The 14671-nt window shown below is 35.5% G+C and overlaps 1 protein-coding gene across 8 annotated transcripts in view; it reads right to left on the bottom strand.

Moving 5' to 3' along the window:
* Positions 1–14671, bottom strand: part of twf2 (twinfilin-2) — a 168235-nt gene that overhangs the window by 92340 nt on the left and 61224 nt on the right. The window lies entirely within an intron of this gene.

Below are 14671 nucleotides of genomic sequence, written 5' to 3'. Positions count from 1 at the left end.
AAATCTGCATTTGATCCCTTATAAATTTACAGAATTCAGCATTTTTGAACAACAAAGAATTAAATCTCCAACAATAAACATTTTCAATTCTTTCCAAACCAGTACACGTTATTAATAGCAAAGAATGATCAGACAAAATCCTACCCTTCAATACTCAGCCTTGTAATTGTCCTCATACTAAAAATAAATCTATTCTAGAATAAGAATCACGTTGAAATGAATAAAATGAAAAATCTTTCTCTTTAGGGCTTAACCTTCTCCATTTATCTACTAACTTCATATCTTTCTTTAATGCCATCAATTGTTTAGCCATTTTAGTCCTAATTACTGATTTTGGAGATTTATCTAATAATGGATTCAAACAACAGTTAAAATCACTTCCTAACATAATTTTATCAGATGTCTGATTTAAATTAAGAGAAGAATCCAACATAAATTCCTCATCATCTATATTAGGAGCATAAATATTCATTAAAGTCCAACACTCAAAAAAAATTACAATCAACAATCAAAAGTCTACCAGCTGACTCAATAACTGATTCCAATTTAAAGGATAACTTTTTATTAATTAAAATAGCCACTATTGAACTATTTGCCCTTATTGTCTAAAATTAAATATGATTTGAATAAGTGTAAAGATTTACTTATTACATTAATAGGATGAGTTAATTGTATTAAAATTAATATTTTTCCTTGAATTCAATTTCTTTTTCAGTCTATCCCTTGTATGATTCCTCAAACATTTTTTAAAAGATTTAAATACTTTGGTGAGAAATTTTTTATGTTAAGATAAAATGGTAAAGGTATCATTACAGAAATTAACATGGAAGTATGAATTAGAAGGCTTGCAACTCCCTAACTTTCAAAATTATTATGAATCAGCACAATTGAAATTTATTCATAGGATGTTTGAAGTGAATAAACCTTTGATATGGCTGATATTGAGTTATCTCAGATTGGTGAGAAGAAGAAGCATCAGTTTATTTATAGATGGAATCCTAAATTATTGAGTCATTATAATTTACCTGTTTTGAAACATTTAATGGATTTATGGTATTAAAAAATTGAAGTTATAGGTAAGGTAAAACTTCTTTATATCAAAATAAGCTTCTTTCTTTTACACTTAATAATAAACTTTTAAAGTTATGGGATCAAAAGTGTATTAAATTGGTGCAAGATTGCAATGAAGCAGGATATTTAATTTCTTTTCAAAGAATGAAAGAGAAATATGATACATCTTCGAATACTCTTTTTTCTTATTATCAAATTAAAACGTTATTGTTGGATAATTTTGGATGTACTTTACGGTTACATGGACTATCTAAGTTTGAAATTTTACTTACAGAAGGTGGCAAGAAGGGATTTATATCTGAGATGTATGCTTTATTACAGAATAAAATGCTTAAGCTGGATATTCATAAATCTCGATTAATATAGGAAAAAGATTTAGCTATATCTATTTCTCAGGATGATTGGATGAATTTACACAAGGATAATATGACTAAGATTGTAAATGTAAGGTATCGATTGGTTCATTATAATTTTATTCATCAATTATATTTAACTCTGGAGAAATTAAGGAAATATTTTTATTTCCTTAGATTTATGTTTTAGATATCATAAGGAAGTAGGCTCTTTCTTATATACTATTTGGTTATGTGAGATGGTGAAACTCTTTCGGAATAGATTTAAGGAACTCTTAGAAGCTATTTTTAAATTGAAACTAGATCCTTTAATATTTTTGTTGGGTAATATTAAAAGATTGAGTTTAGAATTAAAATTAAATAAATTTCAAATTGCTTTTTTGAACTGGCTTTAGCTGTGGCTAGAAAATGTTTGGCAATTACTTGGAAAAATTAGACTAATTTGAGTATTCAGAGATGCCATATGGAGATGATATCTTGTATTTCATTGGAAAAAATAACATATAATTTACATAATAATTATTCCTTTTTTGCTAAAATTTGGAGCCTGTATTTGGATTATATGGGGTTGAATTATTAAATCCCCTTTCCATGTTAGTGGTGTGGTTCCGAACCATGGAAATTAATTGATGAATCTTATGTTGTGTGATCTCCTTTCTTTCTTTCTTTCTGGGGGTAGATTAAAGGGGGGTTGGTGGGTTAGGGTAGGGGGGGGATGGGGGGTTGTAGGGGTTATTATTTACATAAAAATATCATGTATGTATTTTGTTTTTCTAAGCTGTATCCATTATTGTATGTTTAATCATGATTTAATAAATAAAATTCATTTTAAAACATTTGGACCATGAAAGTCAAGATATTCGCTTTGTTCTGCACATTTCTCCTAATTTTCTCTCTAACAAAAACTTCAACCTTTTTTTTGAGACACACAAGAGACTGCAGGTACTGGAATTTGGAACAGAAAATTATCTGCTGGAGGAACGCAGCAAGTCATCCAGTATCCATCAGTGGAAGAAAAAAGAACAGTTAATGTTTCATCAAGCCTTTACTCTTTCACAGTTCTGACAAAGGGTTCAGGACCCCATACCTTAACTGCTTCTCCTTTCATGTATGCTTCCCAATCTGTCGAGTGTTCCAGCTATATCTGTTTTTTTTTCCAGTATAAGTAGCCTTTTGGTAATCATGAGCTGAACACATGCATTAAAATCATAGGTATGTTCCTGAAATTGCTGTTACTTAAAGAAAAAAAATTAATGTGAGAAAATAAAAAAATAAATTGGAATGAGAAAGAGTTCCAAACTGATTTTTACCATGCATTGGCATGAATTACATTTTTCTGTCTGCCAGATTGACAAATTGAAAATGTTTGTCCAGTTGCCTAATTTCCTTGAATGTAAACAAGCTGGGTACATACTACATCTCTAAAATTATTTAAACTTTAGATGTTATTTATTAAACTTTTTCATGCAAGGTGAAATAATTTTTTGAATATTTTATTTAAATTTAATATATGTATTACTATCTTAGTACAGGATTGTCTTTCATTTAAATCTAAATAATACATAGTATTTTTAATTTATACCCCAACCCTTCCCACCCCCCCCCCAATAATAATCCAAAAAAGTAAAAGAGAAAAAGAAAGAAATAGAAAAGTAAAATAGAAGAATGCAACTGGATACTAAAATTTTAATCAATTACATCAAATTTTGCTCTAGAATGCTAAATCTATATACACCAAGGAGTTGATAAGGTTTTGAGGTTAAAGGGATAGTTTCATAATACCTACAGTATATATATATGGGCACCAAAATTTTAAGAAATTATCATATTTATTTGTTAAATTATATGCAATTTTTTTCAAGAGGTACACAACTATGTATTTCAACATGCCATCTATCCATTCCCAAATTTGAATCTGATTTTCATGTCACTGCCTTGCACCCGCCAGTGAAGTTTTCACAAATTCCTTTTGAAACATATTAAATTTTAATTTTGGCCTAATCTCATTTATATTACCCAACAGGAAAAACATTGGATTTTGAGGAAATTTAACTTTAGTAAATTGTTCTAAAAATACTGCTAAGTCCGTCCAAAAAGGTCTAAATTTTGGACATGACCAAGTAGAATGTAAAAAAGTACATATCTCTTGATTACACCCAAAACATTTATCTGATAAATCCGATTTCAACCTATTAAGTTTTTGTGGAGTAAGATATAACTGATGCAAAAAAGTATATTGAACCAATCTATACCTAACATTTATTGTGTTTGTCAAACTATCATGACATAATTCTAACCAATTTTTCCCCAATATTTGTATTCAGATCAATTTCCCATCTTTGTCTAGATCTATGAATTCCTTTTGCAATAATGAATACATAGCTGAAATAAATTTCTTAATAGATTTATTACAGATCAAACTTTCTATTTAGCTCCTTTCAGGCAATAAAACTGTTGGACCTAATTTTTCCCTCAAGAACATCTTTAATTGATAATAACAAAATATTGTATTATTTTGTATCTTTATATTTCAATTGATCAAATATCATTAAGTTCCTCTCTTCAAAATAATCAATTAATCTCCTAATTCCTTTATTAGACCAATTGTTAAAAAGTCCATTATTCATTGTAAAAGGAATGTCTATTTTGAATCAATGGTGTCCCATAAATCTTTATTCCCAATTGAACATGTGCCTTATTTTATATATTAATCAAATGTTTCAATAATGTCATTTCTCTATCTCCATTTATTAATCTACTCTCCCATTTATATAAAAAATCTTCAGGTATTGTCTCCCCTATTTTATCCATCTCTCTCTTAATCCATGCTGTTTTTTCTCTCTCCTCAAAAAGGGAAGAAATAAATCTAATTTGTGCTGCATTATAATAATCTTTAAAATTTGTAAATTGCAAACCTTCAAGTTCAAATTTCCAAGTTAATTTCTCTAATTAAACTCTTGAATTTTTTTCCCTTCCAAAGAAATATTCTTACATTTAATTCCTGAAAAAAATGTTTGTGGAATAAAAGTAGGCAATGTTTGAAATAAATATTGTATCCAAGGAAAAATATTCATTTTTATGCAATTAACCCTTTCTAGTAAGGTTATAGGTAATTCCATCCATCTTCTTAAATTTTCATCAATTTTCTTAATTAAGGGGTTATAATTTAGTTTAAATTATTATCTATTTGAATCCCTAAATATTGTATTCCATTTACTGGCCATTTAAATTGAGTACCTCTTTTACACTGTTTATAATCACCTGTGGTAAGAAGCATAATCTCATTTCTGTCCCAATTTATTTTGTAACCAGACACTATTCCATATTCTTTTAATCTTGAATATAATTTGTGTAATGAAGTTTATGGTTCCATCAAGTATATTATTACATCATCTGCAAATAAACTAATCTCATGTTCCTCTTTACCAACTCTAAAGCTCTTAATATCAAAATCAGACCTAATTAATTCTGCCAATGGTTCTATTGCCTCAATAAATAAAACAGGTGACAATGCCTACTGGATCTAGTTAATTGAAAAAAGTCAGAAACTTGCCTATTCATTACTACCTCAGCTCTTGGTGCAGGCCTTAATCTAATTGATAAATGTCTGCCCCAGTTCAAACTTGTCAAGTACTTTTAAAAATCCCATTCTAATCTATCAAATGGTTTTTCAGCATCTAATGCCACTGCAACACTCAAAACCCCTCTTTTTTTGTGCCAAATGTAGTATACTCATCAATCTAGTCAAATTATCTGCTGACTTTTTTTTTAAAACAAATCCTGTTTGATCCATATTAATTAACTTTGGTAAATATTTTGCCAGTCTATTTGCTAATATTTTTGCAACTATTTTGTAATCTGCATTTAACAAAGATATATGAAGATGCATCTATATGAAAATGGCTTTAAAGGATCTCTATTTTTTTTGGAATCACTGTTATTATTGCTGCTTTAAAAAGATTCCAGGAATGTATGTGTTTCATCCACCTGAGCTAATACATCCATAAATGGAGGAATTAATAAATCTTTAAACACTTTGTAGAATTCAGATGGGAAAGCATCCTCTCCCAGAGATGTATTATTCTGTAAAGAACCCAAACCTTCCCTAACTTAAGTCAATATAAAAGGTGCAGCTTTTTGTCATCCAAACTTAATTTAGGTCAGTTAATTTGAGATAAATAGTTGTCTATTTCACTTTCATCTTTCAAAGATTCAGACTGGTACAACTTTAAATAGAATTGTTTAAAAAAATTAAATTTGACTCGTCTTTAGTTGCAATAATTGTTCTCAATGCTTGTTCTATCTTTAATTGCCATGCTAAAACTTTATGCACTTTTTCACTTCATTCATAATACTTTTGTTCAGTTCTCATAATCACTTTCTCTGTCCTATATATTTGCAAAGTATTATATTGAAGCTTTTTATTTATAAAGGATCTTCATTTTTCCTAGTTACTTGCCTCTGTGAATCTTTTCATAAATTCATTATCTCGGTCTCTAATTGTTCTAATTCTTTCAAATAATCCTTTTTAATTTTAGAAGAATAGCATTATTTGACCACATAAATAGGCTTTCATTGCATCAAGGCAAGATAATTTTAGAGCTGCATTCTGTTCTAGCTACACACAACTTAATTTCAACAGAACGATGATCTGAGAATCAACTCGGATCAACTTTTTATGGACATGATATAATTAATCACACCTGTTAAGTGCACAGACATGAGCTCTCAAGCTCCATTTGATATTTTGAGAAAACATGTCCAAACATTGAAAACTATCTCAACCATGTAATGAAGATATCACCATCAAATATCTTGATACAGAACTCTACAAAAAAATTGTCTCATGGTGTTAAAGGGATAGATTGGAGAGAAGGATGAGAAATGAAGTTATGAATATTTGTGTATGGTTGGTGGTAGCGGGTGGGAGAAGGACAGGAAATGGAAAAATATATGACATAATCTGATTATCAGTAGAATAAAGAAACACAGGAATTCAGTGGTGCAGATAAGCGTCTTTAAATAAATGCAAGATTGTATCTGAAATGGCCACATAGGGATTAAACAGAACACCAGGCAGTTCATGGAAATTATTTTAAGGAATTTTATGAATTGGTAGTTGGATCAATGTTGGAAAATTATTTGCACACTTTTCCAACTGTTATTAAAAAAAGGATGTAGAACAGGAGTGACAAAAATGACAAGCATACCATGCAGTGATGATGGAAGGCTTTAAAAAAAAATCTTTAGATACTCAAGAAAAGGCTCAACTAATTAAAATCCCAAAAAAGGAACATTTTTGGTATCTGGCTTTAGGAAGTATTATTATTAAGGTTACTTTTAAAATTTGAAAAATCACTGAGAAAGGAGATACAAACTTGGAACTTGAAACACAAGGAAAACCTTTAAAGTTTAACAAGGAAGTCTGCATCCATAGGAAATAAGACATTCAACATTTCAGACATCCATCCACACAAGCTGCTACCTTTGAAAACCAGACAACCCACCCTGGCTAATACTCTCTTCGTTCTCCTGCCGTCGGGATGAAGGTTCACAATTACAGGATCATGCTCCATCAGATCAGAGGACAGCTGATTCCCTGCCATTTTCAGTCCTGAATGATTTTGCATTTGCTCTGTTCTCAATGATCTCTCCCTGTAACTCTGTACTCTGCATTGTGCTTTTAATTGCTTACTATATTTGGATTGATCAGATGGATTGCCTGCAAACAATCTTTCTTACAGTACTTCAGTGCCTGTGTCAATAAATGAACTTGAAACACTTCCCTGGCAGCTCTTTCCCTGAGCATCTCCCACTCTGCATAAAAAAATGCCCAGTACCTTACATTTCTGTCCTTTGGTATTTGACATTTTTACCCAAGGAGAAAGATTTTGAACATCTACTTTTGCCTATCATTTTACCTACCAAGTTTCCCCTCAGCACCCGTCGCTCTAGAAAAAAAACCCAATTTGTCCTCCCTGTCCTTATTGCTCCTACTTTGTAATCTAGACTGCAACCCGGCAAATTTATTTTGTACCTTTCCAAAGCCTCAATATTCTCAGCAATGGTGTCAGGCCCTGACAGCGTACCTGGCAGGGTATTGAAAATCTGCACCAACCTACTAGCAGGAGTGTTCACAGACATTTTCAACCTCTCTTTGCTGCAGTCAGAGGTTCCACCTGCTTAAAAATGCCATCAGTCATCCCGGTATCCAAGAACAATGTGAGCTACCTCAATAACTACCGCCCTGTAGACTACTGTGATGAAATCTTTTGAGAGGTTGGTCATGGCAAGTTAACATGTACCTAAGCAAAGATCTGGACCCTCTGTAATTCGCCCATCATCACAATTGCTCCACAGCAGATGCAATATCGCTGGCTCTCCACTCAGCTCCGGAACACCTCGAAAACAGCAATTCATACATATGGCAGCTCTTCATCGACTACAGCTCAGCCTTCAATACCATTATTCCCTCAGTGCTGGTCAAGAAGTTACAATTTCTAGGCCTCTGTACCCAACTCTGCAACTGAATCTTTGACTTTCTCATTGTAAGACCACAGTCAGTACGAATGGGAAACAGCATCTCCTCCTCATAGGTTATCAACACAGGCAAACCCCAAGGATGCATGCTTAGCCCTCTGCTCTACTCATTATACACCTATGATTGCATGGCTAGGCCCAATTCCAATGTCATCCACAAGTTTGCCAATGACACCACAGTTGTCAGTAGAATCACAAACTGCAATGAGAAAGCGTACAGGAAGGAATTAGATCAGCTCGTTGAATGATGTAACAACAACCTTGCGCTCAATGTCAGCAAAACATTGAGATGATTGTGGAGTTCAGGAGGAAGTCAGGGGAACACGACCTCGTTTTCATCGAGGGCTCAGTAACGGAGAGGGTTAAGAACTTCAAATTCCTGGGTGTCAACATCTCCGAGGATCTGTCCTGGAGCAATCACAAAGAAGGCTCGTCTGTGGCTATACTTTGCGAGTTGTTTGAAGAGATTCGGTATGTCACCAAAGACTCTTGTAAACTTCTACAAGTGTACCATGGAGAGCATTCTGGCTGGTTGCCTGGTATGGAGACACCAACACTCAGAACAAGAATAAACTCCAGGGGGTTGTTAATCCAGCCTGTGACATCACGAGCACCAGACTTCACTCCATCAAGGACTTCTACATGAGGCAGTGTCTTAAAAAAAGTTTCTATCCTCAAAGACTCCCACCACCCAGGCCATGCCTTCTTCACTCTGCTACCATCGGGGAAAAAGGTACAGGAGCCTAAAGACGAGCACTCAGCGGCACCAGGACAGCTTCTTCCCCGCTGCCATCAGATTCCTGAATCATCAATGAACCAAAGACACTGCCTCACTTTTCGTGCACTATTTATTTATAGTAATGTTGTTAGATGGTTATAATATGAACATTTGCTCTATAACGCTGCTGCAAGACACTGAAGTTCATGACAATAAATCCTGATTCTGAATGGTGTGACCAGAATTGTACACATTACTCCCAAGTGTTATTTAAACTTATTTTTGTATCATCTTAAACGATGCAAATCACATTCTTACATTCAAGTCAATATCATTGTCAGATACTAAAAAAAAGTTTGACATTCACTGTGAAGTTAAATTTGCATCTGTTAATCAATCCTCTAATGCGCAATTCCTGCTCCTATGGTTACTTTAAATAGCAATATAGTGTAGACAAAGGAGAGAAAATGGAGCAAAGGCATCTCTCAAAACTAAATGAAAGTAATCCATCCTTAAAGTAGCCTCTGAAGTAGTGTGTGCGAACAAGACTGATGCAAATTGTCCAATTTAAATCCCCAGTTGTTGGTGTCCATAAATTAATGTAATGTGAGGCATGAGTGTGAGCAGAGCAACAGGAATGTAAATACTGCAAGATTAAATCTGATCATAGCAAATTTGACCTTCCCAGCTGGAGAACCAGATCAAAAGTCAAAATGCGCTCATGATATCCGCTTTTCTGGATTCTCCGTCACTTCACTCCATATTACACGATATTGTTCTTCTGAGAATGAACACTAATGGCAATTGAAGTTTACAAATGAATTGGGTAAATCCGACCTTAAGAAGGCCCGTATAAACACCAAATAAGCAGATGTAGCAAGACAAGTTCAGTGACATTCTAGTTCTCATGAATGAGTACAAAAGTTTTGTATCTTTTATTCAGATATGGAATATGCAGCAAAATAGTCCTATATTATGAGAACTAGGTATTATCAGATTTTTTTTAAAATGGGAAGCCTTTATTAGAGTCATTCATCACAGCTAGAATGTCACTGAATTAATTTAAATCTGCTTGTTTGATGTCCACAAATTCAATCAATACCAGGAGGGCCAGGGTTTGGTATTATAACTTGGAACATGTTTTGAAATTAAACACAGAGAGATTAACTGGAACCACAGTTATAGCACCACTTGTGGAAAGTAGTCAACAGTAGTTGTTTAATGAAATAAAAACTCAGTTGTTTTTATTATGTGCACATTTCATTCATATGTGGGGAAAATCCTAAATAAGGTCTCAAATGATTCAGATGCAAGTGTGGAAGTGGTCCAGTCAACTTAATTGCATTTATTAGTACAACAGCTTGATCAACAGGCATCTATACATTTTAAATTATGAAAATTGCACCTTCTACAAGAATAGAAAACAAACATTTAATTACCCTTTCCTTTAGAAATAGACAAAAATTTAAACTCAGGAATCTAACTTCCTTGATGGGAAGAGTTTCATGTAGGAGAATTAATCATTTTGAACCCAAATAATAAACAAGTAAAAACACAATGCTGGAGAAACTCAGCAGGCCAGACAGTATACTTTAAATAGATAAGATAAAGATAAGATACATAATCAACAATTTGGGCTTGAGCCCTTCATCAAGGTATGAACAAAATGTAGACAGGTGCCCCAATAAAAAATGTGGAGGGGGAGTACTGTTCCACAGGCAGGAAGTGGCAGGTGGATATAGAGGGAGGGCACAGAGCAAACAGGGAGAGGGGAGATGGTTCTGTGAATGGGCTGGGAGAGGAGTGGATAGCTGGAAGAAAGAAGACAGAGGGATGGGAAAGAGGAGGAGAAAAGGGAGTAGGCTTGTAGAAACCAGAGAAGTCTATGTTAATGCCATCTGGTTGGAAAGTGCCCAGACAAAATAATGGGTGTTGCTCCTCCAATTTAAAGGTGGACTTGGTTTGACAATACATAAGATGATGGACAGACATGTCAGCATGGGAGTGGGGTACAGAATTGAAATGGTTGGCCACTGGGAGATCTTTATCATTGAGTGAAGGTGTTCAGTGAAGCGATCTCCCAGTCTGCGTCTGGTCTCTCCAATGTACAAAAGGTCACAATGGGAGCTCTGGATGACTCCCGAAGACTCACAGTGTAACTGCATTTGGAACGACTGTTTGGAGCCTTGAAAGGTGGCGAGGGACGAGGTGTGGACGAGCATGACACTTCCTGTGGCCGCAGGAGAAGGTGCCAAGGGGGCAATTTATAGGTAGGGATGAGTGGATGAGGGAGTCACAGAGGGAGCAGTCTCTTTAGAATGCAGGGAAGGGAAGATGTGTCTTCCAGTGGGATCTTATTGTAGACAATGGAAATGACAGAGAATAATGGGTTTTATGCAGAGACTGGTGGTTGGTATATGAGGACAAGGGGAAACTGGTTTTTGTTGCATCTGGGGGTAGTTGGGGATAAGGCCGGTGGGTGGGAAATAGAGGAGATGCGGGTAAGGGCTGAGTTGATGGTGTTGGAGGGGAAGCCATGTTTTGGAAGGAGAAGGATATCTTGGATGAACTGGACTGGAAGACCTCATCTTGGGAGCAGATACAACAGAGACAGAGGAATTCAGAGAAAGGAATAGAATCCTTGCAGGGGACTGGGTGTGTGGTTGAGCTGATAGTTTATAGCTCCAACCACAATGATCTATCTTGTGCTATGTTCCTTAACTTGTAGCTTCAAATCCCTAAACAATCCCACAGCACCAGCCTTGAGAACACTGATTCTGAATACTCAGGGATACATACTTACCTACTCCACTGAAATTAAAAAAAAGTCATTCAGATGGATTGTATGCTGCTATGCTACTAATCTATAGCAGAGTCTCTCCATGGTTTATTAGGAAGATACATGATCTGGTTCAGAGTTCAAGATCATTTATCATCCAATTGTACAACTACAACCCGACGAAACTGTGCTCTCCAGTCCTGGGAGCAAAACACTTCAAACACACATGTAAACACAACACATATACAGACAAATAATACATATCCACAGTATATATGTGTACAATATTAAAATATTAATGCTAAATAAATAGTAGCAACATGGAGGGTTTGAATGAGCAGTTCATCAGTCATTCAGCAGTGTCACTGCCCATGGGAAGAAACTGTTTCTCATCCTGGTGGTTTTGGTTCTGATACTCCTGTATATCTTTCCCAAAGGGAGTAGCTGGAAGATGCTGCGAGGGGGTGATAGGGGTTTTCACTGATTTTGCAAGCTCTCTTTAGACAACGATCATAGTAAATCATGTCACGGTGGGGGGGGGAGGGGGGGGGATGGTGGGAGGGGAGGTAGATCCCAGAGGAGGAGTAAGTACTGGCCTTTGTTGAAGCCAGATTGTCTGCATCATAATTTCTCTCATCATTACCTATTGTGTGATGAAAGCCCCTCTAGTTGCACTGCTCTCTCTAGCATGGAATAGTACTGCACGTGGAGCAAAAGCCTTGTTGCTTCAGTGTCCCACATTCAGCCATATTATTTGGTGCTTCCTGTGTGGAGTTTGCACATTTTCCCTGTGACTGCCTGGGTTTCCTTTTTGGTGCTCCAGTTTCCTTCCTTCCTCCAGTTTTGGTGCTCCAGATGCGTGGGTTGGTAGGTTAACTGGACATAGTAAAATTGCCTCAGTGAGCAGTAGAATCTGGGGGAATTAATGGGAATAGGAAAAACTAAAATGTGAATAGAATCAGATGAGTGAAAGTTGATAGTTGAGCTGAAGGATCGGTTTCTGTCTTGTCGGACTCCATGACCTCTTATTAGCAGTTAGCCAATTTACACAGTTATTATTTTAATATCAGAGAAGTTGGGCAAGTTAGAAACATTGTAAAATTTAACACTGCATCCAGACCTCTCAGCCGTCTTGCTGGTTGGTTTATAATCCAAGTTCAAACATGATGGCATATTTATTTTACAAGAATCTAGACACAGAAGCATCATGAGGTATTCAGAAAAGTAAATATCCTATGTATTTGACATTGGCTATAATTAAATACCATTAGTTGTGCAAATGAGATTCAGTTATGGCAGTGAACTTGGATTTGACATCTGGTCAAAATTGAAAGATTTAGAAATAATAATTCAAGCTATTATAGCTTTCAGTGAACATTGAACAAATCTGAGGCAACATTAAACTGGATATTAAAGGATACTAATATACCTTCAAAATTATGTTCAATCCAAGATGGCATCAAAATTAAAATTGTATTAGCTATTTTCTCTGCAATATTGATCCAAGATCATGCAGCAGACTAATTCCTCTTTACACACATTAAATACCTCTGTGTTAAATAGTACTGTAGTGTAAATTAAATAGTACTGTGGATTAAAGCTCTTCCCTTGATTCCATGTCAGTTGCGACAGCTTAGTTGTTAAGTACAAGACAACAAGATGCAATTTGCACATGTTCGTGGCCAATTACTTCACTGATGAGAAGTGACAACTTGCCAACTATAATGGTGCAGTAATAAGGGAGGCGTCACTAACCACCCTTGTAAATATGATAGAGAGCTTGGATTACATTGGAGAATCAGGATTTATTGTCATGAACAAGTCATGAAATCCAGTGTTTTGCAGCAGCGTCATAGAGCAAACATTCGTATTATAACCATCTTACAACATTACTATATAAAAAAAAGTAAATAGTAGTGCTTGAAAAGTAAGGCATTGGGGAAGAAGCTGCCCTTGTGCCATTGAGTGGTTTCCTTTAGGCTTCTATACCTTTCTCCTCCAATGGTAGTAGAGTAAAGAGGGTATGGCCTGGGCGGTGAGAGTCTTTGAGGATAGAGGCTGCTTTTTTTAAGATATCGCCTCACATAAATGTCCTCATTGGAGTGAAGTCTGGTGCCTGTGATGTCGCAGGCCAAGATCATAACCCTCTGGAGTTATATTCTTGTCCTGAGTCGGTGCCTCCGTACCAGGCAGTGATGCAACCAGCCAGAATGCTCTCCACGGTACACCTGGAGAAGTTTACAAGCGTCTTCGATGATCAACCATATCTCCTCAGACACCTCACAAAGTATAGCCATTGGAAAATCTTCTTTGTGATTGCATCAACTAATGACATTATGGTCACTGGACCCAAAAGGTTCCCTTCCACATACTTCTGACAACCGACTTATCTCGTTCCCTAATAGGAGATCAAGTATTGCATCCTCTCTCATTGGTACCTCTATATATTGATTTCTTTGTGAATGCATCAACAGACAGGCTTGAGGATAAATCTTGGTTTTAAGAGAAGCAAAAAAATCTTGTGTATTAACAGTTTCCTGGAGAGCCTCTGAAATCTGATCAACAGATTAATTAAAGAGCAGAACATTAAAGTTCATGCCTCAGATGTTTTTAGGAGGCTCAACCTTTGATTAAATATCAAATCAACTAGCAACCTTCCATTAAAATTGCAGACTGATTCTATTATTATCTCTTTAAATGATGGTTTTCTTCATCAATCCACTGAGTAAACAACGATACTACAAAATAGTAGGAAAAGGTGCAAACAGTTTGGAGATCAATCAATTCAATGCATGATAACTGAAAACATATCATTTAACAAACATGCATGGAGCAAAAAGAAGTTTGTCACCAGACTGAGATTGTGAAGGATTCTTAATGATGAGCATTGTCCTAAATACTGGTCTCCTGTAAGGACCTCTTCTCACCTTGTCACCTGTACAGATTCTACTCCTTTCTCTCAATTCCTGTGTCTCTGCCACATCTGTTCCCATGATGAGGTTTTACATTCCAGGACATCAGAGATGTCCTCCTTTTTCAGAAAATGTGACTTCCATTCAACTGCCATTAACTCAGCCATCACTTGCATCTCATCTATTTCCATGCCCTGGGGCCTCCACCCCCAAGACACAATAAAGACAGGGATTCCCTTGTGTCACCTACCATCCAGCAGCCTCTGCTTCTGACATATCATTCTCTGTAATTTCCTAC

This window comes from Narcine bancroftii, chromosome 5 (assembly GCF_036971445.1).
Source record: "Narcine bancroftii isolate sNarBan1 chromosome 5, sNarBan1.hap1, whole genome shotgun sequence".
Taxonomy (NCBI): domain Eukaryota; kingdom Metazoa; phylum Chordata; class Chondrichthyes; order Torpediniformes; family Narcinidae; genus Narcine; species Narcine bancroftii.
Note: the sequence above shows the minus strand (reverse complement) of the source record. Positions and strands in the feature narration are given on the sequence as shown.